Source organism: Podarcis vaucheri, assembly GCF_965113315.1.
Source record: "Podarcis vaucheri genome assembly, chromosome: 11".
NCBI classification, from domain to species: Eukaryota; Metazoa; Chordata; class Lepidosauria; order Squamata; family Lacertidae; genus Podarcis; species Podarcis vaucheri.
The window spans coordinates 1,647,833-1,671,333 of record NC_138749.1 but is presented as its reverse complement, the minus strand read 5'-3'; the positions used below and the strand labels follow the sequence as shown (position 1 = coordinate 1,671,333).

At 50.4% G+C, this 23,501-nt stretch overlaps 1 protein-coding gene across 1 annotated transcript in view; it reads left to right on the top strand.

Annotated features, from left to right (window-relative positions):
• Positions 1-408: 408 nt before the first annotated feature.
• IL11RA (interleukin 11 receptor subunit alpha) overlaps positions 409-23,501 on the top strand; it is a 147,056-nt gene continuing 123,963 nt past the window's right edge. The window contains exon 1 of the mRNA XM_082242129.1: positions 409-531. The gene's annotated coding sequence lies outside the window, so the exon portion shown is untranslated. The remainder of the gene's footprint in view (positions 532-23,501) is intronic.

Genomic DNA, 23,501 nt, shown 5'->3' with positions numbered 1-23,501 from the left:
ATCTAGTCCAACCCCCTGCAAAACACAGTCAGTCGCAGCCAAAGCAGCCTGGTTCCATCAGTGGCGGATTTCTGTATAAGCTAAGCCAAAATCCCTTATTTTGGCTGCTGGTCCCTTATTTTCAGGGCTGCTTGTCCCTTATTTTCATATCTGTAAGTTGACAGCTATGGTCTCGGGGCGCAAGTCGGGAGAAGGCGGCCAGTCACCCGTCCGGGCTCCCCTCTAGCTACCCAGCCAGTTGGGTAGACAGCGCAGCGTTGCGCAGCGCAACGCGCCCGGAGAGCCGCCGCCGCTCGCCCCGCGGGGACTGGCCGTCCCTCCTCCGCCAGACACGCCGCCTTCGCCCGCCCGGATTGGCCGCGCCGGCGGCGGCAGCGCGGGGCGGGACGGCGCGGGCGAGCGAGCCAGCCAGCCGGAGGCAGCCGAGCCGAGACACCGGCACCCTCCGCCGGCCGGCCGGAGGCAGCAGAGCGCGGGCAGCCGCGGCCAACATGCGCCCCTAGCAGCCCCGGGACCGCGGAGGAGGACGAGGTAAGGCCCGCGGCGACGGGAACGGGAACCTCTCCAAACGCGCGTCGCATTCCCCGGCTGCGCTTTCTCCTCCCAGACAGCCAGACAGCCATCCTTCCTTCCGCCCCCCATTCCCAAGGAAAAGCCCCCACTCCATCCTAAGGGAGGCCCCCAGTCTGAAAGTTATGTCCAAATGCCCCCCCCCGGTCCGGAGGCAGAGACATTGCGAGCCGCCTCCTCCCGGGGAAAAACAACCAACTTTCCACTGCTTATTTACTGCCGCGTGTCCGCGCCAAGAGACGGGCTGATATCCTCCCGGAGACGCAGGACTTTTCAAGCCAGCCCCCCGTCCCGTCCCGGAGAGAGATGCCCCCTCCCGTAGCGGGCTCCTTCCCACCTCTCCAGACCCATAAAGAGCAAGGCAGACGCCTCTCCACCTGGAAAAGGCATTCCTCCTCCCCCAAGCAACTGGCCTTTTATCTTGGACTTGTGTGGCCTGGAATGGAGTTTTCGGGTGATGGGAATCCCAAGCTGGCTGGACTTTCCGCCGTCCTGGCCAGCCAGACGCAGGGGAGAAGGCCAACGTCTTGCCTGGCAGGACGCGTAAACAGCTCTGCAGAAGCCGCAGCGTGGCGGGGGGGGGGACTCTCTCTCTCTCCCTCTCTCCTGCCCCCCTCCCTGGGAGTCCCTGCTCTGCACCCCGGAAAGGCCTTGGGGGTCTCTCCTGCCTGCCCTCTCCAACCTCCCTGGCAGCCATCCTTGGAGACTAAACAGCCACTTTCTCCCCCATCTCTCCATCCCCCCCCAATCTCCCGCTCAGCAGCTGCAGCTGGCAACCCAACTTTTATTACTAGAGAGAAATAGGCAGCTCACTGCCCGTAAAATGCCAGGCAGGAGGAAGGGAGGGGGCGGGGGAGAGACGCAGCGGGAAGGGGGGAGCCTTTTTGCCAGCCAGCCAACTCTCTGGGTCCCTGGTGCGACTGTCAGAAGGAGAGGGGGGGGCAACTGAGCCCTAAAAACAAAAACACCACTTAGCACACAGCCCATGTCCTCCCCGCTTTCTGGAATTGGGAAATGCTTCGCCTTTTATTTATTGTGATGGGAACTGCAGAGGAAAAGGTAAACTCTGTGGACACAGTTGTTTAGAGATCTGCTGCTTTCCTTCCTTCGCTCAAGTACACAAACACTCGTAAATCCCTCCCAGAGGCTTCCAGGCCTGTGACTATGTGTGCACACACGCCTGGAGTCATGGCTGCCGCGGGGACACGGCGTGACCCCGATCTCAAGGCAGCTGCTTGCTTTGGAGGAAGGCTCAAGAGTAGATCAATGGGTTGTCTTTCGGTGACAGGCATCTTTGAGTGTCCGCTGCCGGACCCACCACTCACTTCTGGAGAAGATCTGGGAGGGGGCAAGAGTTTTCTGGACGGTTCTTTGCAATTCCAGAGAGGTCACACTGCAGGGTTGGGCTGGCAAAGAGGGTCTTTATAATGGCCCCTGTGGGTTTTGTGCTAACAGGCCACAAGGCTATCTGGTGTCCGGCGATAAAGAGCCCTAATGGTCGGCAAGTGGGAGAAGAAGATGTCTGGAGTCTTGACCTGGGGAGTGTGTGTGTGGTCCAACCTTTGTGGACTTTAGGCCTTGATCAAGAGTCACAATGTGTTCATTTTGCTTGTCAATTCCAGGGTCGAACCCCAGGGGTCTCTGTCTGGCCCTTGGGAGTTTCCTCCAGCTCCCCCCCCCCCGCCACCATCCTGAGCCACATCCCTCCCCAGGCCTGATCTGCTTATTTCAGCCTGTGTCTTTTATCTCCAAAATGGGAAGGTTTATGATCTCATATTCTGCAAGAGTTTTGGAGAAGGGAATTGAGTAATAATAATATTTATCATTTATTTGCTTATTTATTACCTGTTTCACAAAGAAGTGCATGCACACTTCTGAAGAAGTGTGCATGCACACGAAAGCTCATACCAAGAACTAACTTAGTTGGTCTTTAAGGTGCTACTGGAAGGAATTTTTTTTATTTTGACTATGACAGACCAACACGGCTACCTATCTACTACTGTTTCACAAAATAAGTGTACATCGCTTGATTGTACAAAAGCAACAACCTCATAAAGAGGTTTAAAGGTAAAGGGACCCCTGACCATTAGGTCCAGTCGCGGACGACTCTGGGGTTGTGGTGCTCATCTCGCTTTATTGGCCAAGGGATCCGGCGTACAGCTTCCGGGTCATGTGGCCAGCATGACTAAGCCGCTTCTGGTGAACCAGAGCAGCACACGGAAACGCCGTTTACCTTCCCGCCGGAGCGGTACCTATTTATCTACTTGCACTTTGACGTGTTTTCGAACTGCTAGGTTGGCAGGAGCAGGGACTGAGCAACGGGAGCTCACCCCGTCACAGGGATTTGAACCGCCGACCTTCTGATCGGCAAGCCCAAGAGGCTCAGTGGTTTAGACCACAGCGCCACCCGCATTTTGTAAAGAGGTATACAAAAAGATAAAAACATCAAGCAAAATTCATGGAAATGCTTAAAAACCTACAGAAAGTTAACATACCCAAGCAAATTAAAGTTCACACCGACTTCCTGAGCTTCTGGGTAGGCTTGCTGAAGCAAGAATGGTTTTAGTAGGCAGTGAAGGTGCCCGCTTGATATCAGTAGGCAGGGACTTCCAAAGGGCAATAATCATGTGCCCAAGATGTGCACCCACTGCTGTCTGGTCCGGGCAGAGTCTCTCTTTCCCTGTGGAAGGGCTGGGCTTTGTTCCAGAACAAGGAATGTCAGTAGAGAAGCAGATGCTGCAGAGGTCCAGGGAATGAATGAACCGCGCATAGTTAAACTATGGAACTCACTCCCGCAGGACTTTGGATGCCTTGAAAAGAGGATTAGACCAAGCCATGGAAGAGAGAGCTGTACAGTGGTGCCACGCAAGACGAAAAGAATCCGTTCTGTGATTCTCTTTGTCTAGCGGTTTTTTCGTCTTGCGAAGCAAGCCCATTGACGGATTAGCGGATTAGCGCTATTAGCGGCTTTTAGCGGCTTATCGGATCAGCTGATAAGCGGCTTAGAAAAAGGGGGGAGGGAAAAAACCCCGCAGGAACTCGCAAGACATTTTCGTCTTGCGAAGCAAGCCCATAGGAGATTCGTTTTGCGAAGCACCTCCAAAACGGAAAACTCTTTCGTCTAGAGAGTTTTCCGTCTTGCGAGGCATTCGTCTTGTGGGGCACCACTGTATTTTGAATGCTTCTGAATACAGTGGTACCTCGGGTTAAGTACTTAATTCGTTCTGGAGGTCTGTTCTTAACCTGAAACAGTTCTTAACCTCAAGTACCACTTTAGCTGTTCAGGGAAGTTTTTAATGTGTGGTATTTTAGTGTATTTTTGGTTTCTATGGAAGCCATCCAGAGTGGCTGGGGAACAAATAATAAATTATTATTATTATTATAGCTAATGGGGCCTCCTGCTGCCATCGCGCTGCCACTGTGCGATTTCTGTTCTCACCCTGAAGTAAAATTCTTAACGCGAGGTACTATTACTGGGTTAGCAGAGTCTGTAACTTGAAGCATATGTACCACTGTACAGTCAAACCTCAGTTGTTGAACATAATTCATTCCAGAAGCCCGTTCGACTTCTGAAATATTAGACAACCGAGGCAGCGATTCCGACTGGTTGCAGGATCCTCTTGCACTCAAGCAGAAGCCGCGTTGGACATTTGGCTTCCGTAAAATGTTCGAAAACCGGAGCATTTACTTCTGGGTTTTCAGCATTTGGGAGCCGCAAGGTTCCAAAACGGAGGCGTTCAGGATCTGAGGTTTGACTGTACCAGTTGCTGGAAACCGAGGGCTCTTTCATTCATGCCCTCATTGCATCCCACAGGCATCTGGTCAGGCACTGTGAGAACAGGATGCTGGACGAACGGAGCTCTTGGCCTGATGTGCTTCTAAGAATTCCAAGAGAGGAGAATTCCTCCTCTTGTGTTGTGATTAAAGGCCTTTCCTCCTTGAAGGAGCCATTCAAAGTGCTGAGGCCTTTGCTTCACATGAGCATCATGCTTCACATGTGTGCGCCTGCGGGTCTTTGTGGAGGCCTTGCCTTGCCAGGCTGCGAGGATGTTGGCATCGGGTGCCCCTCTCCTCTGTTAACCCAACCCCTTTGCACTGCAGGAAATTTTGCTAGTTGCCGTTGGATATGGAGCTCAGGAGGGGAGCATTTTCTTGCATAATGCTCCTTAAGCTTGTTGTGTGAGTCATCTGTGGCTATTCTGCTCCACAGCTCCCTCTCTGCATTGCACCTTGACTCTCTGCATGTGGTGTGGAGAGTATGAAGTGTGGGCGTCTGGATCAGAGGGTGAAATTCATGCCTGTAGGCTCGGGGGGGGGACACTCCAAGACAGGGGTCCTCAAACTACGGCCCACGGGCCAGATTCGGCACGCCAGGGTCCTGAACCCGGCCCGTCCGGCAATTGCAGAACCCACCGTTGTCTAATGGGTCTATGGCGAAAGGAAGTACGGCGTCCCGTGCGTGGGAGCGACCTGTGCATCCGGCGTCCGTTGATGCTGCGAGTGGGTTGGTTGGTTGCGTGGAGGGGGGGCAGTGCGCATGCAAGAGGAGGGATGATGCGATCTTGCGCATGTGCAGCAAGCAGGCCGGTGCTTTTGCGTTCTTTCTCTCTGGTCCGTGGCTGAGAGTTCCTTTGGCTGCACTGCACGAGGCGAGCGACTCAGGTGAGGCAGCCGCGGGGAGGGGGGAGGTTGGCCGCCCCCGCTTTCCCTTTTCAGCCGTTACGCTTTGAGGCGGGACAGGGAAGTAGCCATTTCGTGGCTGGGGAGCCTCATTCCACTGCCCGGCAGAGCAGATGGGAGGAGATATTGACCATCTCGTTAGCCAAAAGCAGGCCCATACTTCTCATTGAAATACTTGTAAGTTTATGTTGATTAAAACCGTTCTTCTTTTTAAATACAGTGGTGCCTCACAAGACGAAAAGAATCCTTTCTGTGATTCTCTTCGTCTAGTGTTTTTTTCGTCTTGCGAAGCAAGCCCATTGAAGGATTCACGGATTAGCGCTATTAGCGGCTTTTAGTGGCTTATCTGCTGATCGGATCAGCTGATAAGCGGCTTACCGGCTTAGAAAAGGGGGGGGGAGGAAAAAAAACCAGCAGGAACTCGCAAGACATTGTCGTCTTGCGAAGCAAGCCCATAGGAAATTCGTTTTGCGAAGCACCTCCAAAACGGAAAACTCTTTCGTCTAGCGAGTTTTCCGTCTTGCGAGGCATTCGTCTTGCGGGGCACCACTGTACAGTGGTATCTCTGGTTGGGAACGGGATCCATTCCGTAGGCCCGATCGCAACATGCAAAGCCTGCAACCTGAAGCACCGTATTTGCGCAGGTGTGTGGTGTGATTTGGTGCCTGTGCACATGCGCAAAGCGCGATTTAGCTCTTCTGCGCATGCACGAGCGGCGAAACTTGGAAGTAACCCTTTCTGGTACTTCCGGGTCGCCGCGGGACGCAACCTGAATAAACGTAACATGAAGCAAACGTAACATGAGGTATGACTGTATTGTATTGTTTTTCCTATTTTTTGTGCACTACAAATAAAATATGTGCATTATGCATAGGAATTTGTTCATATTATTTTCAAACTATAGTCCGGCCCCCAACAGTGTCTGAGGGACAGTGAGCTGGCCCCCTGTTTAAAAAGTTTGAGGATCCCTGCTCCAAGAAGAAGAAAGCATTCAGTTTACTCCTTTGCAACTTGTGAAATTGGTTGTGGCTGCAAAGTGTGATGGGCAATAGAGCAGGCAGCTTTAGGATGGGAAGAGGCCTGGCAGCTGTTGCCAACCATGAAATCTCTCCCCTGGCCTCCAGGTGTTTTGGATCACAACTATTTAATAAGAAAATGCACAGCCAGAAGTATCAGGGTTGGGAGAGGAGATCATCAGGCATTCCGGAAAAAAGAGTGACGAACTGGACAGACAAAAAAACCAATGACAAAACAAAGGAAAATACGGACACATACATAGGGGCCTGAGATCCACAGAAGGTGGCCTTAAATCCTATTCCCATTCTAGCAAAGTGTCCTATGTTGTTGCCCAAAACCTGCTTATTTCTCTTCAGGATTTATTCTTAGGAAGTCACTTTAGATTTTAATGTGTTCTATAGAGAAACGTTACTAATAGTAGTAACACATTAAGTTTACTCCAAGGTGGTTGTGAACTTTGAAACCCCTTCAACCCTCCTCCACACACCCCCCCCCCCACATTTTTCAGGGTAGCAGATTAAAAAAAAGGTGTCTAGTTTTTGTTTGTTAAATAGCGGTGATGTTAAACAGTATCACCAACCCAAGCCGGCCCATGTAAACCTTAGGAAGAACTTGCTGAAGGTAATAGCTGTTTGGCTACGGAACGGACTCCTTGCGAAGGTAGTGGACTCTCCTTCATAGGAGACTCTTGAGCAGTGGTTGGATGGTGGCAGGAAGCTGGCGAGAGTGCCTTGGGAGAAGGCGGGCTGGAGTCTGACTCAGGAGAAGGGGGCAGAGGTCTGTGGGGACCTGTGCCAGCCAGGAGGCGAGAATCAGAGGCAAGAGAAGCTTCAGAGCTGGAGGAGGAGGAATCATAGAATCCTAGAGTTGGAAGAGACCACAAGGGCCATCGAGTCCAACCCCCTGCCAAGCAGGAAACACCATCAGAGCACTCCTGACATATGGTTGTCAAGCCTCTGCTTAAAGACCTCCAAAGTAGGAGACTCCACCACACTCCTTGGCAGCAAATTCCACTGTTGAACAGCTCTTACTGTCAGGAAGTTCTTCCTAATGTTTAGGTGGAATCTTCTTTCTTGTAGTTTGGATCCATTGCTCCGTGTCCGCTTCTCTGGAGCAGCAGAAAACAACCTTTCTCCCTCCTCTATGTGACATCCTTTTATATATTTGAACATGGCTATCATATCACCCCTTAACCTCCTCTTCTCCAGGCTAAACATGCCCAGCTCCCTTAGCCGTTCCTCATAAGGCATCGTTTCCAGGCCTTTGACCATTTTGGTTGACCTCCTCTGGACACGTTCCAGTTTGTCAGTGTCCTTCTTGAACTGTGGTGCCCAGAACTGGACACAGTACTCCAGGTGAGGTGTGACCAGAGCAGAATACAGTGGCACTATTACTTCCCTTGATCTGGATGCTATACTCCTATTGATGCAGCCCAGAATTGCATTGGCTTTTTTAGCTGCCGCGTCACACTGTTGGCTCATGTCAAGTTTGTGGTCAACCAAGACTCCTAGATCCTTTTCACATGTACTGCTCTCAAGTCAGGTGTCACCCATCTTGTATTTGTGCCTCTCTTTTTTATTGCCCAAGTTAAAGTTCATCTTGTTTGTTTTTGCCCAGTTCTCTAATCTGTCAAGGTCGTTTTGAAGTGTGATTCTGTCCTCTGGGGTGTTAGCCACCCCTCCCAGTTTGGTGTCATCTGCAAATTGATCAGGAAGAGGCAAGCCAGGCAAGTGATACACTTCTCCACCCTCTCCTGCACCCCTGTCTCCCAGAACCAAGAGAGAGCTGAAGAGGGAAGAGCAGAGGAAGCTTTCATGCAGACAGGCGTAGTCTCTGGCTATGTGTGTCCAGACTGTCAGAGGAAGGTACATAAACTGGTGGAGGGGGAGTGGTCCCCAGTTCCTGCAACTGCTCCATAGAGCGCAGACCTGGGAATAGGTACCTAGACCATGGATAGGCAACCTAAGGCCCAGGGGCCGGATGCGGCCCAATCGCCTTCTAAATCCGGCCCGCGAATGGTCTGGGAAGCAGCATGTTTTTACATGAGTAGAATGTGTCCTTTTATTTAAAATACACCTCTGGGTTATTTGTGGGGCACAGGAATCCATTCATTCCCCCCCAAATAGTCCAGCCCCCCCCCACAAGGTCTAAGGGACAGTGGACCGGCCCCCTGCTGAAACAGTTTGCTAACCCATGGCCTAGATGCTAGACTGGCGTGCCCAGCTCTCCAGAGCGGTAGAAGCAACTGTGTTATCTTTGACCACAAATCATTAATTGCATTCCTTTGGCTGAGAGGTGCCTTTGACAGATGTTCACCTGCCAGGGATGCTTTCGCTGTGATTCCTGCATCGTGCATGTGGGGTGGGCAACCTGACTCGCGAGGGTCCCTTCCAACTCTGCAATTCTGTGATTTGATGAGATTTGGGAGAGGGGCCAGCCGGGAGAGGGTCTGGCAGCAGCAGCAGGTGGCAAGAAAGGGAGAACTGGATTGAGGACGCGGAATCTGCCCCGGCGGACCTCCAATAGGGTCGTTGCTCTGGAGATGACCCAGACGTGTGTGACACACCCCTTCTTGGCGGTGACCCTGCGTTACACCCGCTCTTCCCACGCATGGGAAAGTCCAGGGTCGGGGTGGGAAGAAGGGATGGCGACGCACGTCGGTTAAGCAACTTTCTCTTTGCTGTAATAAAATCTTCTTGCTGTGGCAGCTGGGATGGGGGGGGTGGCGGGGAGGGAGAGACAGAGGCCTTGGCTTCTTTGCCCTCTCTTATGAAGCATGAATGAATCAATGAATGAATGGAAGAGTGAGCCAGTGACTCAGCCCGCCACCCGTCCCCTCTGAGGCCGGGGAATATTGGAAGCCGCCCAAGTTTCCTCTCCCATCGCTCTCGCCTTATCGGAAGCCTTGCCACCTTGATTTACGGCTGATCTGCCCGCCTTCCCGGCTCCTTGTCCTTCAAGTGTCCCTGGGGGCATGTGGCAGCAAAGCAGTGCCCAAGGCGGTTCTTGCCAGGGAAAGGAGATGGAGAGGGGCTGTTGATGGATACAGCTGGTCAGACGGCTGAGCTTTGACTGTCAGAAGCAGCGATGCTTCTGAATGCCTGGAGGCGGTTGGAGGATGGATGGTGGCTAACAGATTGAGGTTGAATCCTGACAAGACAGAAGTACTGTTTTTGGGGGACAGGGAGCGGGTTGGTGTGGGGGATTCCCTGGTCTTGAATGGGGTAACTGTGCCCCTGAAGGACCAGGTGCGCAGCCTGGGAGTCATTTTGGACTCACAGCTGTCCATGGAGGCACAGGTTAACTCTGTGTCCAGGGCAGCTGTATACCAGCTCCATCTGGTACGCCGGCTGAGACCCTAACCTGCCCGCGAACTGTCTTGCCAGAGTGGTGCATGCTCTAGTTATCTCTCGCTTGGACTACTGCAATGCGCTCTACGTGGGGCTACCTTTGAAGGTGACCCAGAAACTACAACTAATCCAGAATGCGGCAGCTAGACTGGGGACTGGGAAAAGCCACCAAGACCATATAACACCGGTCCTGAGAGATTTGCATTGGCTCCCAGTACGATTCCAAGCACAATTCAAAGTGTTGGTGCTGACCTTTAAAGCCCTAAACGGCCTCGGTCCTGTATACATGAAGGAGCGTCTCCACCCCCATCGTTCAGCCCGGACACTGAGGTCCAGCGCCAAGGGCCTTCTGGCGGTTCCCTCATTGCGAGAAGTGAGGCTACAGGGAACCAGACAGAGGGCCTTCTCGGTAGTGGCGCCCGCCCTGTGGAACGCCCTCCCATCAGATGTACTGTTTTTAACACTGATTGGGAGCCGCCCAGAGTGGCTGGGGAAACTCAGCCAGATCGGCGGGGTATAAATAAATTATGATGATGATGATGATGATGATGATGATGATGATGAAGAATATCCTTTGCTGGAAAATATAGGAGGGGAGAGTTGCTCTTGTGCTGGGATCCTGATTGCTGGTTTCCCCCTGGGGTATCTGGGTGTCCACTGTGAGAACAGGGTGCTAGACCAGATATGCCAATTTGCCTGATCCTGCAGGCTCTGCTTATGAGCCCCAGGCACTGCTGGCAGCAGCAGGAGGAAGCGCGTGGTCCTGAGCGCGTGGACTTTGGGGCTCCACCCTGTTGGAGCATATTTCCTCAGGGGTCAGCAAACTTTTTCAGCAGGGGGCTGGTCCACTGTCCCTTGGGGGCCTGCACTATATTCGGGGGGGGGGGGAATGAACAAATTCCTATGCCCCAAAAATAACCCAGAGATGCATTTTAAATAAAAGTGCACATTCTACTCATGTAAAAACATGCTGATTCCTGGAGCATCCACAAGATGGATTTAGAAGGCAATTGGGCCGCATCCAGCCCCTGGGCCTTAGTTTGCCTACCCATGCTCTAGGGCAGTGTTTTTCAACCACTGTTCCGCGGCACACTAGTGTGCCGCGAGATGTTGCCTGGTGTGCCGTGGGAAAAATAGAAAAATTCGAAAGATTTTTTTTTTAAAAAAAAAGTCAAATTTTTGCCCACTAGGCGGGCACCGGACTGTGTCCACCCTATTTTCCATCCGTCCTGGGTGGGGATAAGATCGGATGGGATCGGATGAGAGCGGACAGGCGGTCCGCTCTCATCCGATTCCCCATAGAGAGCAGCGGGGCTCTGACATCTCCCTCTCCGCACACAGTGGTGGTGTGCCTCGTGATTTTTTTCATGAAACAAGTGTGCCTTTGCCCAAAAAAGGTTGAAAAACACTGCTCTAGTGCAGCCTTTCTCAACCTGTGGGTCCCCAGATGTTGTTGAACTACAACTCCCATCACCCCTAGTTAGCAAGGCCAGAGCTCAGGGATGATGGGGGTTATAGTCCAACAACACCTGGGGACCCACAGGTTGAGAACCGCTGCCATACGGGGATAAAGTGGTGGTACTGTGGTACTAGGGCTTGCCGATCGAAAGGTCGGCGGTTTGAATCCCCGCGGCGGGGTGCGCTCCCGCTGCTCGGTCCCAGCGCCTGCCAACCTAGCAGTTCGAAAGCACCCCCGGGGGCAAGTAGATAAATAGGTACCGCTTACCAGCGGGAAGGTAAACGGCGTTCCGTGTGCGGCTCTGGCTCGCCAGAGCAGCGTTGTCACGCTGGCCACGTGACCCGGAAGTGTCTCCGGACAGCGCTGGCCCCCGGCCAATAGATGTGAGATGGGCGCACAAACCCCAGAGTCTGTCAAGACTGGCCCGTTCGGGCAGGGGTACCTTTACCTTTACCTTTACTGTGTGAGGCAGCGTTGTGCAGTGGTCAGAGCAAGACTGCAGAGTTATGGGTTCGAAAGGGCACTCAGCCGTGCAGCTCAGTGCGTAACCTTGAGCCAGTCAGTGTCCCTCAGCCTGGTTATTTTTATTCATTTTATTTATTAAATTTGTATACAGTGCCATCCTTCATCTGTAGATCTCAGGGTGCTTCACAACATAAAAATACAGTATAAAAACACAACATAATGAAAACAACAACAAACAATGAACCCCCCTCCCACAAACATCTGATCTGTTGCATGGGGTTGTTGTGATGATGAAATGGCTGCTGCGGGGAGAATCACACATCCCACCTTGGGCACCTTAAAAGAAAAGCGGAGTATAGATGCAGTAAAACAAATCTTGCCACCCCCCTTTTTCCAAGATAAGACCTTCTTCGCCTCGGCTCTGGTTGACTGCAAGAAAGACTGAATATGATTCATCTGTAGGTGGCTCTAGTAAGTGAGCCAAACCGCAACATAGCATAAATTTCAGAATGCTTTGCAATCTTTTGGATTGTGTGTCCGCTCATCACAAGCTTGCCAGGTGGGCCCTGTTTTCATTGGGGGGGGGGGAGTTATGGCAGAGAAAGAGAGACAGGGGGCTCGGCTGGTCATTCAGTGAATTTGTGGCAATGTAGGACTCGAATCTTGAACAACCCATCTCTCACTTCTGTTTCTCTACAAGAAAATGCAACCTCACAGATGCAGCTGGGATCTGCAGCTGAGTTGGGAGGGGCGGGGGGGGTTGTGGCTGGGAATCCTTTTCTTACTACAAATCATGAGGTGATTGATCTGTGTGATTAATTTCCCCCATGTTCCGTCTCAGTCACTGCAGATTTCTGCAGGCTATTTGTGACTCGCCCATTCGCCTGCCAGCAAAGTCAGAGCCCTCTCCTCTTGGAGACTCACCACAGCCTGAGCATGAGAACATGCATGGTGCCATGTGGCCTAGTGGCTAGTGCCCAGCTTGGACCAGGGAGGCCTGGGTTCAAAGCTCACTGAGTGATTGGGAGTCAATTGCTATCTCTTAGCCAAACCTATCTCACACTTTGAGGGATTACGGGTGGGGTGCACCTGTTTTTGTTTATTTCTTTTCTTGTTTATTTGCTTAATCAAATTTATATAACGGTTGATTGTAGGGGGGGAACCCTCAAAGCAGTTCACAAAAAGATAAAACGCTGAAATTATCACTAAGAATTTACAGCCCTGTTGTAAAACATACAGAAATTTAAAACCGGAATTAAGCAAATTAAATTTGTTTAAATAAATAAAATGGTATTAGTTTGTTTGTTTGTTGCATTTATATCCTGACTCTCCCCCCACCCCAAGGAGCTCAAGGCAGCATACACAGTTCTCGCCTGCCTCATTTGATCTCCACAACAACCCTGTGAGGTGTTGCAGGAATTTATGTATAGGTTGGGGGGGGGCGGTTGCCCCTCCAGCAGATATCATGCACATGCAGCCCACTACCAAAATCAGCACAATCACTTTTGTGACTTTTGTGATTTGTCCCCACAAAACACTTCATCACAGTTTCTTTCTATCTATTCAAAGGGCCTTTGCTGCACAATACCAAATGTAACAATTCACTGATAAATGCATCTATGTACTGGCTCACTGGGAAAACTTCAGAAACTCATATAGACATGTGATCTCAGCTCCTCAGCAGCCCCTCTGCCTGAGGGATAATCCCTGGCCTCCTGATACCTGAGTGCCAGACAGGTAGCCATTCCAGAAATAACAAACCCAGATGAAGACAAAAGGGTGTGATAAACTTGGCTGGGAAACAGGGAAATGTAAAGATCTCTTTTGTTCCACTTGATGGGTGTTTGGAGGAGGGCAAGGAGAACCATCCCCTTCATGGATCACTGCCTTGCCCTGGCGAAGGGGCTTGAAGAACTCAGAGAAGCTATGAGCTCTGCCGTGCAGGGCACCCAAGATGAACAGGTCATAGTGGAGAGTTTTGACCAAACGTGATCCACCTGGAGTAGGAACCGGCAAGCCACTCCAGTATCCCTGCCAAGAAAACTCCATGGACAAAGACAGCAGGCATATAAAAGTTAAGAATTGATGCTTTTAAATTATGGTGCTGGAGGAGACTCTTGAGAGTCCCATGGACTGCAAGAAGATCAAACCTCTCCATTCTGAAGGAAATCAGCCCTGAGTGCTCACTGGAAGGACAGATCCTGAAGCTGAGGCTCCAATACTTTGGCCACCTCATGAGAAGAGAAGACTCCCTGGAAAAGACCCTGATGTTGGGAAAGATGGAGGGCACAAGGAGAAGGGGACGACAGAGAATGAGATGGTTGGATGGTGTTCTTGAAGCTACTAGCATGAGTTTGATCAAACTGCGGGAGGCAGTGGAGGACAGAAGTGCCTGGCGTGCTCTGGTCCATGGGGTCACGAAGAGGCAGACACGACTAAACGACTAAACAAAAACAAGGAGAACCATGGGGCAGGGTCCAAGATGCTCAGATTACAGCCACCAGACCTCCCCTTTCATGATGTAACCGTGATGTACGAGTGATGTAGTTGGGGGGGTGTAACATGGAGATTAGCAGCTAATAGAAGTTTGGGTTCTCTTTTGTTCGGGGCTTCCATCTTGTTCCACCTGGTGGCAGGTGGGAGTCCTGAAGACCAAGCCTCCTGGCTGCTGTTTTGCTCTGGTATTCCTGGCTGGTCTCCTTGTTTTTTGTGCAAGGGAGTCCTCAGATTTCTCCGTTAAGAGAGGTCGGTTCGGCTGACAGGTCAGACTGACTGGCCCAAGGTCACTCCCAGTGAGCTACATGGCCGAGCCAGGATTTGTCCCCTGGTCTCTCCTGGGTCCTAGTCCCTTATTCTGACCACTACATGACTTCTTTCTCTTTGTGTATTCCATTTTTGGATAGACATTTTCTGAATGTCCCTGGAGCCCTTGTTTGGCCAGGCAGCTAATAAGCCGGTGCTGAGATTAAGTGGGCTTTGTCTTTTTAAAAGAAACATCTTTGATTTAGCTACTGACTCCACAGAACAGCCAGACCTGCTCCTGGGATGCTTTGCCAAAGGGCTTTGTACATGTCGGTGGAAGGATCCTGCGCTTTGGAGAAACCGCTTGAGGTCTAAGCTTGGAGTCTTTTTTGTGGCTGCAGCCCCTGAGGAAAGGCAGACGTTCTCTGGCCTTGCTCTGTTGACTCCCCTGGACTGCGGCCAACACCTTGACAGCTGTTATTTATGCCTCCAGGTTTTAAATGGTTGTAATCTCTTGTGGGAGGACAGGCGAAAGAAATGTGTAAAGGCATCCAGGCATCCGCTGCCTTCAGGGACTGCAAGACCTTGCAGCCATTCTTAATTTGCAAGATCGTTAAGGAAATTCAGCTGCCACCTGCCAGCTCTCCTGTCCTCTGTGACTGGTCAGGTGTTACCTGTATTTTCAGGGTTCCCTGAGCAAGGCCAAAATTTAGTGCCCCTCCAAATGGATCTCCTCAGTTCTGGATCTTTGCCATTTTGCTCCCCTTCGGTTTGGCATCCTCTGCGGGGGAACTGCCCAAACTTGCCCTAAATCCAGCGCTGGTGTATGTCATAGAGCAGAGATGCTCAAAACGTGACCCATGGCCTCTAAGAACAGAGGAAGCAACTTCACAATGAATAATAGATCATACAATTGGAAGGGACCCCAAAGGCCATCTAGTCCAACCCCCGGCAATGAAGGAATCGTATGCCCAATGTGTGACTCGAATCCATGACCCAAGCAGAGGTCTACTCTACTGCAGGGGTCAGCAATGTCTAGGCAACACGATGACCATGTACATATGCAATGAACAATCTTTTATAGAATTCCTTCAAACCATAACAAGTCCAAAATGAAATCTTTAGTCTCAAAGTCTCTGAAAATCTTTAAATACACTATATCCGGAATCACTGTTCAGTGTTGGACATCATATTTGCTGAATACACAAAGCTTCACAGCTTGTCTGTCATCGTACAAAGTCTGGTACCTCACTTCCTTTAAGATTTTCAAAGACTTTGAGACTAAAGTTTTCATTTTGAACTTGTTTTCATTTTGGACTTGCCTAGACATTGCCGACGTTCTCTTTGAAACAGAGGGGTTTGTTTGGTTACCTACTGCAGGGGTCAGCAAGGTTTCCCTCACCTGGGCCAGCTCACTCCAGCAGAGATCCCTCTGTGGGCCGGATTGTGCGCACACGTGAGTGCGTGCTGTGATTTTTGGCATCTGCGCATGCACAGACGTGATTTCTGGTGCCGCGGAAGCGAGTTCCCGCGCCATGCTGCACTGCTTTAGCGCAGCACGCAGTGACTCACTGAGTGGGTGGCTCAGTTTGGGGGCAGCTCATGGGCCGGTTAAACGACCCACATGGACTGCTTGTGGCCCATGGGCCGTAGGTTGCCTACCCCTGCTCTACCCACTGAGCGATCCCAGCTTCCTACTCAGCCAGACCATTGACTGGCAGCGATTTCTAGAATCATAGAACCCTACAGCTAGAAGGGATTCCCAAGGCTCACCTGGCCAGACCCCCTGCAAAGAAAATGAAAATCGATTTACCTTTTGCTGTATTTAATTCAGAAGTGAAACCTGGATTGATTCTACAATGTGGAACTCCAAAGGTTTTTAAAGCCACCAGCAATTTTCAGGTGGCCTGTGGAAAAGTTTAAAGAACTGCTGTGATTGAGAAAGGTGACTTCTGGCCTCCCCTGCCTTAGGAGTCATAATCTTAAGAGGAGGCAGCTGGATCCGGCCAATGGGCCATCTGGTCCAGCATCCTGTTCTCACAGGGCCAACCGGATGCCTGTAAACAGGATTTGATCACAACAGACCCCTCTCCTTCCTGCACTTTCTAGCATTGCTGCCTCCGACTGTAGAGGGCAGAGCACAGGCATCCTGGCTATATACATAAACTGTGGTGGTACCTCGGGTTACAGATGCTTCCGGTTACAGACTCTGCTAACCTAGAAATAGTACCTCGGGTTAAGAACTTTGCTTCAGGATGAGAACAGAAATCGCGCAGCGGCAGCAGGAGGCCCCATTAGCTAAAGTGGTGTTTCAGGTTAAGAACAGTTTCAGGTTAAGAACGGACCTCCGGAACGAATTAAGTCCTCAACCCGAAGTACCACTGGACAGCATCTTTTTCCAGCCACCAGTGTGCAGGGAAGGTTTATAGACATGGCTGCGTCTGAGAAAGCCCATGTAATTCCAGAGCTCCATGAAGCCCTCCACAGCACACTTCTGTTTTGGGTTGTAGATGGGTCTTTCCTGAATTCAGTCTATGGATCCAGTTACAGGTAGGTAGCCGTGTTGGTCTGCCATAGACAAAATAAAAAAAAATCCTTCCAGTAGCACCTTAAAGACCAACTAAGTTAGTTCTTGGTATGAGCTTTCGTGTGCATGCACACTTCTTCAGTCTATGGAGAGTGACTTGGGGGAGTGTTCCCATAGTTTGACAGTGTGGAAGCACCCTGATATTTGGCAAATGCAGAAATGTGGGACTTAGCAGAGAAGTTGGCAGAACTTAGGCATCACGGCAGCCCCGAAGCCCAATCCAAAGCTTTGTGGCAACCGTGGTGCATGACACAGAACTCTCTGGAGAACAGCTTTGCACACTCATTGTGGGGTCTCCAGCAACAGTGAGGGTGCAATATCTGATAGAAGCCGCTGATAGTCCTCTGCTTCTCCATGAATTTGCCTAGTCCTCTTTTAAAGCCATCCAGGTTGCTGGTCCTCACTGCCTCTTGTGGGAGGGAGTTCCACAGATCAACTATGCATCGCATGAAGAAGTCCATTTCGCAGAACAGCAAACCCAGATTTGCCGCCAAGCATTCCCTCAACAGGGAGCCACGTTCAGCCACGGATCCCTGGTTGGACACAAATGCAAGGTTGCATCAGTCGATTGCACGCATTCCTTGCTGTTTCGGTGCATGCTTTAGATGGCAACGGGTGACGAATGGAAATGATTCTTCATTGTTGGGGGGTGGGAGCAGGTGCCCTGTGAGTCGTTGCTGTGACATCATTTGCAAAGGCCTGGGAATGTGGATTCTTCTTGCAGAGTGTCTTGTGAAAGCAGCTGCAATTTCTGGATTTTTGCACGGATTTTCAGAAAGAGAGAGAGAGAGAGATGTCCTTGTGTGTGAGGGTGTTAAGTTCCAGAAGGCAGGATGGCTGTGAGCCGGGGTGGGTAAACAGAAGGGAGGCCTCTAGCGCAGCAGGAACCCCGTCCAAACATCTCCCTTTGTTCCTGTTTGTTTAACGTTGTCTAGGAGATGTGGGCTTACCCGACTGAGTGTGCGCTGTTCCCAGCTGAGCCACTAAACATGTTAATCATGAGGCTGCGTTTATTAAATTGCTGTTAAAGGTTTTAGTACAGAGATACAGTTTTTAAAGCAAGACATTTGTATTGCTGGCAGGAGCTGAGCTTGGGACCCTATCCGTTTCCCATTGTCCACTGGCTGTAAGCTTCTAGAGTCCTGTTCAGGTGTCCAAAGAACATGAGGGTGTGCAATGGGTCATAGTTCTGAATGCACAGAGCCTACACATCGGTACACGGTCTTGCGTCCTGGAAAAGGCTGAGTGCCCTTCACTGGCTGTGTGTTTTTTACATGCATACATGCATAATTTTATTTGCATGCAGCTTTTCCATAGCTCAAACCATGCTCAAGGTAACTTATGACATGGGGGGGGGGAGAGAAGATTCTGTGAGTCCCACATTGCATGTTTGGGATGTGTAGACCAAACAGTCCATGTGCACGTGATGTGTGGAGATTGGGCCAGAGTCAGCAGATCCTGATTCCCCCTGCCAGTTGAGAGCGCACACCAGTATGTACACGTTGCGCCACTTGGTTTGCGTTTTCCACATTGCGCATGCAATCCAATGCGCCTGGCGCTCCCATTAGAGCAAAAGGGCCCCAGGCTTGCTTGCTGGAATGCGCTCAATAAAAGTGATTTGTTTGTGTTATTAAGTCAATAGAAATGTCCTCGGTATATCACCTGCTCTGAAATACTGTAATATATTATTTTAATGGGCTAATGAATCTGCTAATCGGTTAAAGGCCCCCAAAAGCAGTTGATGGTTCCCCACAAATGCTTTAATTTGTTACAGGCCTAAAACTCTCTGGCAAAAGCCCCAGAGGGATCTTCATTCTTCTCCTTCCACCCAGCGGCACGGCTTGTGAGAGTATGCAAGATGGGGAAAAGGCTGAATATTCTATCCCACACCACCTGCTCCTGCGCCTTGTCTTTGGGCAAATTGGATATTTGATGCCACGTTGGGGTTTGTTTTTTTTAATGTAGCCCAGATGTTTGAATGCAAGTAGAGCTTGCTGTGATTCAGCTGAAGGTTTTAAGAACTTGACTACCTTCCCCCAACTCATCTGCATCCAGTCTCTCTCTTTCTGGGCTATTGTCCCTTCTCCATCCCCTGGAAAGACCTTAGCTCTCTGGCAGTGCACCTGCCCAGGTTCCATCTCTGGCAGTGTGGTACAGTGGTTAGCGTGTCAAACTAGGACACTGGGCGAGACCAGGGTTCAAATCCCCACTCAGCCATGAAGCTCACTCTCTCAGCCTTCCTTGTCCTCACCAACAGAAGGAGGTACCAGACAAGGCTCCATAGCAATAAGCTAGGGGTGTCCAGTTGTCACAGGGGCAGAATGCATTTGACAAGGTGCCCCATGATATTCTTGTAAAGAAGCTGGTAAAATGCGGTCTGGACTATGCTGCCACTCAGTGGATTTGTAACTGGCTGACTGACCGAACCCAAAGGGTGCTCATCAGTGGTTCCTCTTCATCCTGGAGAAGAGTGACTAGTGGGGTGCCACAGGGTTCTGTCTTGGGCCCGGTCTTATTCAACATCTTTATCAACGACTTGGATGATGGACTCAAGGGCATCCTGATCAAATTTGCAGATGACACCAAACTGGGAGGGGTGGCTAACACCCCAGAGGACAGGATCACACTTCAAAATGACCTTGACAGATTAGAGAACTGGGCCAAAACAAACAAGATGAACTTTAACAGGGAGAAATGTAAAGTATTGCACTTGGGCAAAAAAAATGAGAGGCACAAATACAAGATGGGGGACACCTGGCTTGAGAGCAGTACATGTGAAAAGGATCTAGGAGTCTTGGTTGACCACAAACTTGACATGAGCCAACAGTGTGACGTGGCAGCTAAAAAAGCCAATGTAATTCTGGGCTGCATCAATAGGAGTATAGCATCTAGATCAAGGGAAGTAATAGTGCCACTGTATTCTGCTCTGGTCAGACCTCACCTGGAGTACTGTGTCCAGTTCTGGGCACCACAGTTCAAGAAGGACACTGACAAACTGGAACGTGTCCAGAGGAGGGCAACCAAAATGGTCAAAGGCCTGGAAACGATGCCTTATGAGGAACGGCTAAGGGAGCTGGGCATGTTTAGCCTGGAGAAGAGGAGGTTAAGGGGTGATATGATAGCCATGTTCAAATATATAAAAGGATGTCACATAGAGGAGGGAGAAAGGTTGTTTTCTGCTGCTCCAGAGAGGCGGACACGGAGCAATGGATCCAAACTACAAGACAACAGATTCCACCTAAACATTAGGAAGAACTTCCTGACAGTAAGAGCTGTTTGACAGTGGAATTTGCTGCCAAGGAGTGTGGTGGAGTCTCCTACTTTGGAGGTCTTTAAGCAGAGGCTTGACATCCATATGTCAGGAGTGCTCTGATGGTGTTTCCTGCTTGGCAGGGGGTTGGACTCGATGGCCCTTGTGGTCTCTTCCAACTCTATGATTCTATGATTCTATGATTCCTCTGACAACCTACTCGGGCCACCCCTGGCTTCCAGATCTCCTCTTCCCAGGCGCTGGATGCCTCACTGGGTTCAGACACTTCTTGATGTCCTGATTCCATCCTGCTAGAACTCTTTCCAGTGTCCTCCAGCCATCTCCTCCATGACACCTCCATGGGACTCATGATATTCAGCAAACATGGCAGCCACTCACAGCTGTAATGAGGCCTTAGTTAGTGCCCGTAACTGCATTTGTTCACATTCATCTTGTCTCTTCCCTTCCTGTTGGCATCTCCTGCACAATGGAAAAAAAGAATAATAATAATAATAATAATAATAATAATAATAATAATAATAATAATAATAGCAGCTTACTGGCTGATGCTGGGGGGAGGGCAGTCACTGCCTTACAGCCTAACTTACCTCAGAGGGTTGTTGTGGGGGTCAACTGAGTGAGCATCTTGGAGAAAAAAGAGTGCTATAGATGCAATTAATGACTTAATAGTCTCCAAGTTGGGCTGGACTCAAACCCTGGAGAGCCACTGTGTGATGATGCTGAGCTTCTGATGAATGGACTTTGTTGGTCAACAAGGGGAGAGGCTTGCTATGAAATGGGCTTTCTGCACGCATGAGCTCTTTCTCTGAATCAGAGAATTGCCCCCTGCGATACAAGAATTTCAGCCCAAGCATCTCTGGCAGATGGCCACCCGACCTAGAACATGCCAAGGGTGAGGTCATAGAATCATAGAATCCTAGAATCCTAGAGTTGGAAGAGACCACAAGGGCCATCGAGTCCAACCCCCTGCCAAGCAGGAAACACCATCAGAGCACTCCTGACATATGGTTGTCAAGCCTCTGCTTAAAGACCTCCAAAGAAGGAGACTCCACCACACTCCTTGGCAGCAAATTCCACTGTCAAACAGCTCTTACTGTCGACTTCGCTCATGGACATCTGCTCAGTCCTCAACCCTTGAGGCTCCCAGCGCATGAATGACGGCTGTTGGGTCTAGACCAGAGTTGCAACGGGCAACTCCAAGCGCTTCCTGCCAGTGGAGAGCTTGAAACATCTTCTCATGGCTGCTGAAGATCTGTGCACCTTGACCCTCTGTGGGTTTTAGGTGGCGATTGGCAACTGGAGCCTTCTGGGTCAGAATCTGCCCCCTTGGCAGGTAATGGCTGCGCTCCATATTGGTGGCTCCGAGGTGTTGCTGGCAGGAATGGGAAATGGGAATTGGCACCTTTGCTTCCAGAGATGCTCTCTGGCAAAATGCGGCGCTGGTTGAAGAGGCCTCCCAGGGCTGCCAACTTGGGTAACCACAAGAGCCACAGAACTTAGCACTTTCCCCTGCTCCGTCAAAATGCGCTTTATTTTGATGCACGAGACACCGTTGGTATATCTGGCACTTCAGAGTATAAGGAAAAGCACTGACACTTTTGGGGGTGTTTTCTGGGGCTGGTGGCGGTTGTAGTCCAAAACATTTGGCGGGTAACAGGATGGCGAAAGCTGCCGTAAGCTAAGCCACCACTACAACCTCCCTTTCTGCAGGTGGAAGGACTGAGGCTTGCCAACTGTCATTGGCAGTTCCTGGCAGAAGAGAGATTAGAACTTCCTGACTTGGAATAATCATAATCATAATAATATTTGTACCCTTCCCATCAGACTGGGTTGCCCCAGCCACTCTGGGCGGCTTCCAATGCATCTAAAAACATAATAAAACATCTTGATACAGGGCTGCCTTCAGGTGCCTTCTAAAAGTCAGATAGCTGTTTATTTCCTTGACATCTGATGGAAGGGCGTTCCAACAGGGTGGGTGCCACCACCGAGAAGGCCCTCTGCCTGGTTCCCTGTAACTTGGCTTCTCGCAGTGAGGGAACCTCCAGAAGGCCCTCGGCGCTGGACCTCAGTGTCCAGGCTGAATGATGGGGGTGGAGACGCTCCTTCAGGTATACACGGCCAAGGCCATTTAGGGCTTTTAAGGTCAGCACCAACACTTGTACTTGGAAACGTACTGGGAGCCAGTGAAGATCCTTTAGGCCCCAGCAGCTGCTCCCAGTTGCCACATTCTGGATTAGATGTAGCTTCCAAGTCACCTTCAAAGGTAGCCCCATGTAGAGCACATTGCAGTAGTCCAGTTACTCACCTCAGTTCTTTAAGGTTATGCACATAATAAATAATAAAAATACATTTTTATTTATACCCCGCCCTTCCCGGTTCAAAAACCGGGCTCAGGGCAGCTAACAACAAATTTAAAACACTTAATTGTAAAAGCAGCATAAAATACAGTATAAAAAACATGAATAACAATAAAATTCAAAGTTCAGAAATCAATGTAGGGGAAATCTATCTAATAAGCATTAGGAGAGGGAGAGGGAGAGGGAGGAAAGAGAAGGGAAATAAAAGGCTGAATTCAAATTAAAGGCCAGGCGGAATAGCTCTGTCTTACAGGCCCGACGGAAGGAAGTTAAATCCTGCAGGGCACTGGTCTCCTGGGACAGAGCATTCCACCAGGTTGGAGCCACCACTGAGAAGGCCCTGGCCCTGGTGGAAGATAATCTGACTTCCTTAGGGCCCGGGACCTCTAAACTAGGATTATTCATGGACCTTAAGGTCCTCTGCGGGGCAGACCAGGAGAGGCGGTCCTGTAAATACAAGGGCCCTAAGCCACATGTGTCCCATCCCGTCGTCCCTCTGCCAACTGATAGTCTTGTCTCTGCAAGTGTGGAGTCATAACTGTAAAACACAGCAGAGAAGTACTTTTGAATTATGGATTCATCTGAAGCACGTTTTAACCTCTCCAACCTCCCGAGTCTCTGAAGCAGAGTTCAGTCATAAGACGGTCTTTCCTTCCTGCATGCAGGCTCGTGGCTCACTCCCGATTCTTGTCTTCTCCTCTCCAGTAATGCTGTGTCAATACTTGTCCCCAAGGGCCTTGTTTGCTTTTGCTTGAGCTGTGCCACTCGACATTCACTGACCCAGAATCCACCCTTGTTCTCTGCTAGAACTGCTGCCTTTTCCTTGTGGAAGTCAACATGGCCTGCCTCTGTGGGACATGAGGAGCACCTGTGCTTTCTGCAATGGGTTGGCGTGAAAGTGTGAGCTTTGCTTCTGCAGCGCCTTCCTTGCCCATTCCAGCCCATTCCTCCATGGCAGTAAATATCCCCCAATATAAATAGGATTGACTTCTGCAGGAAGGCT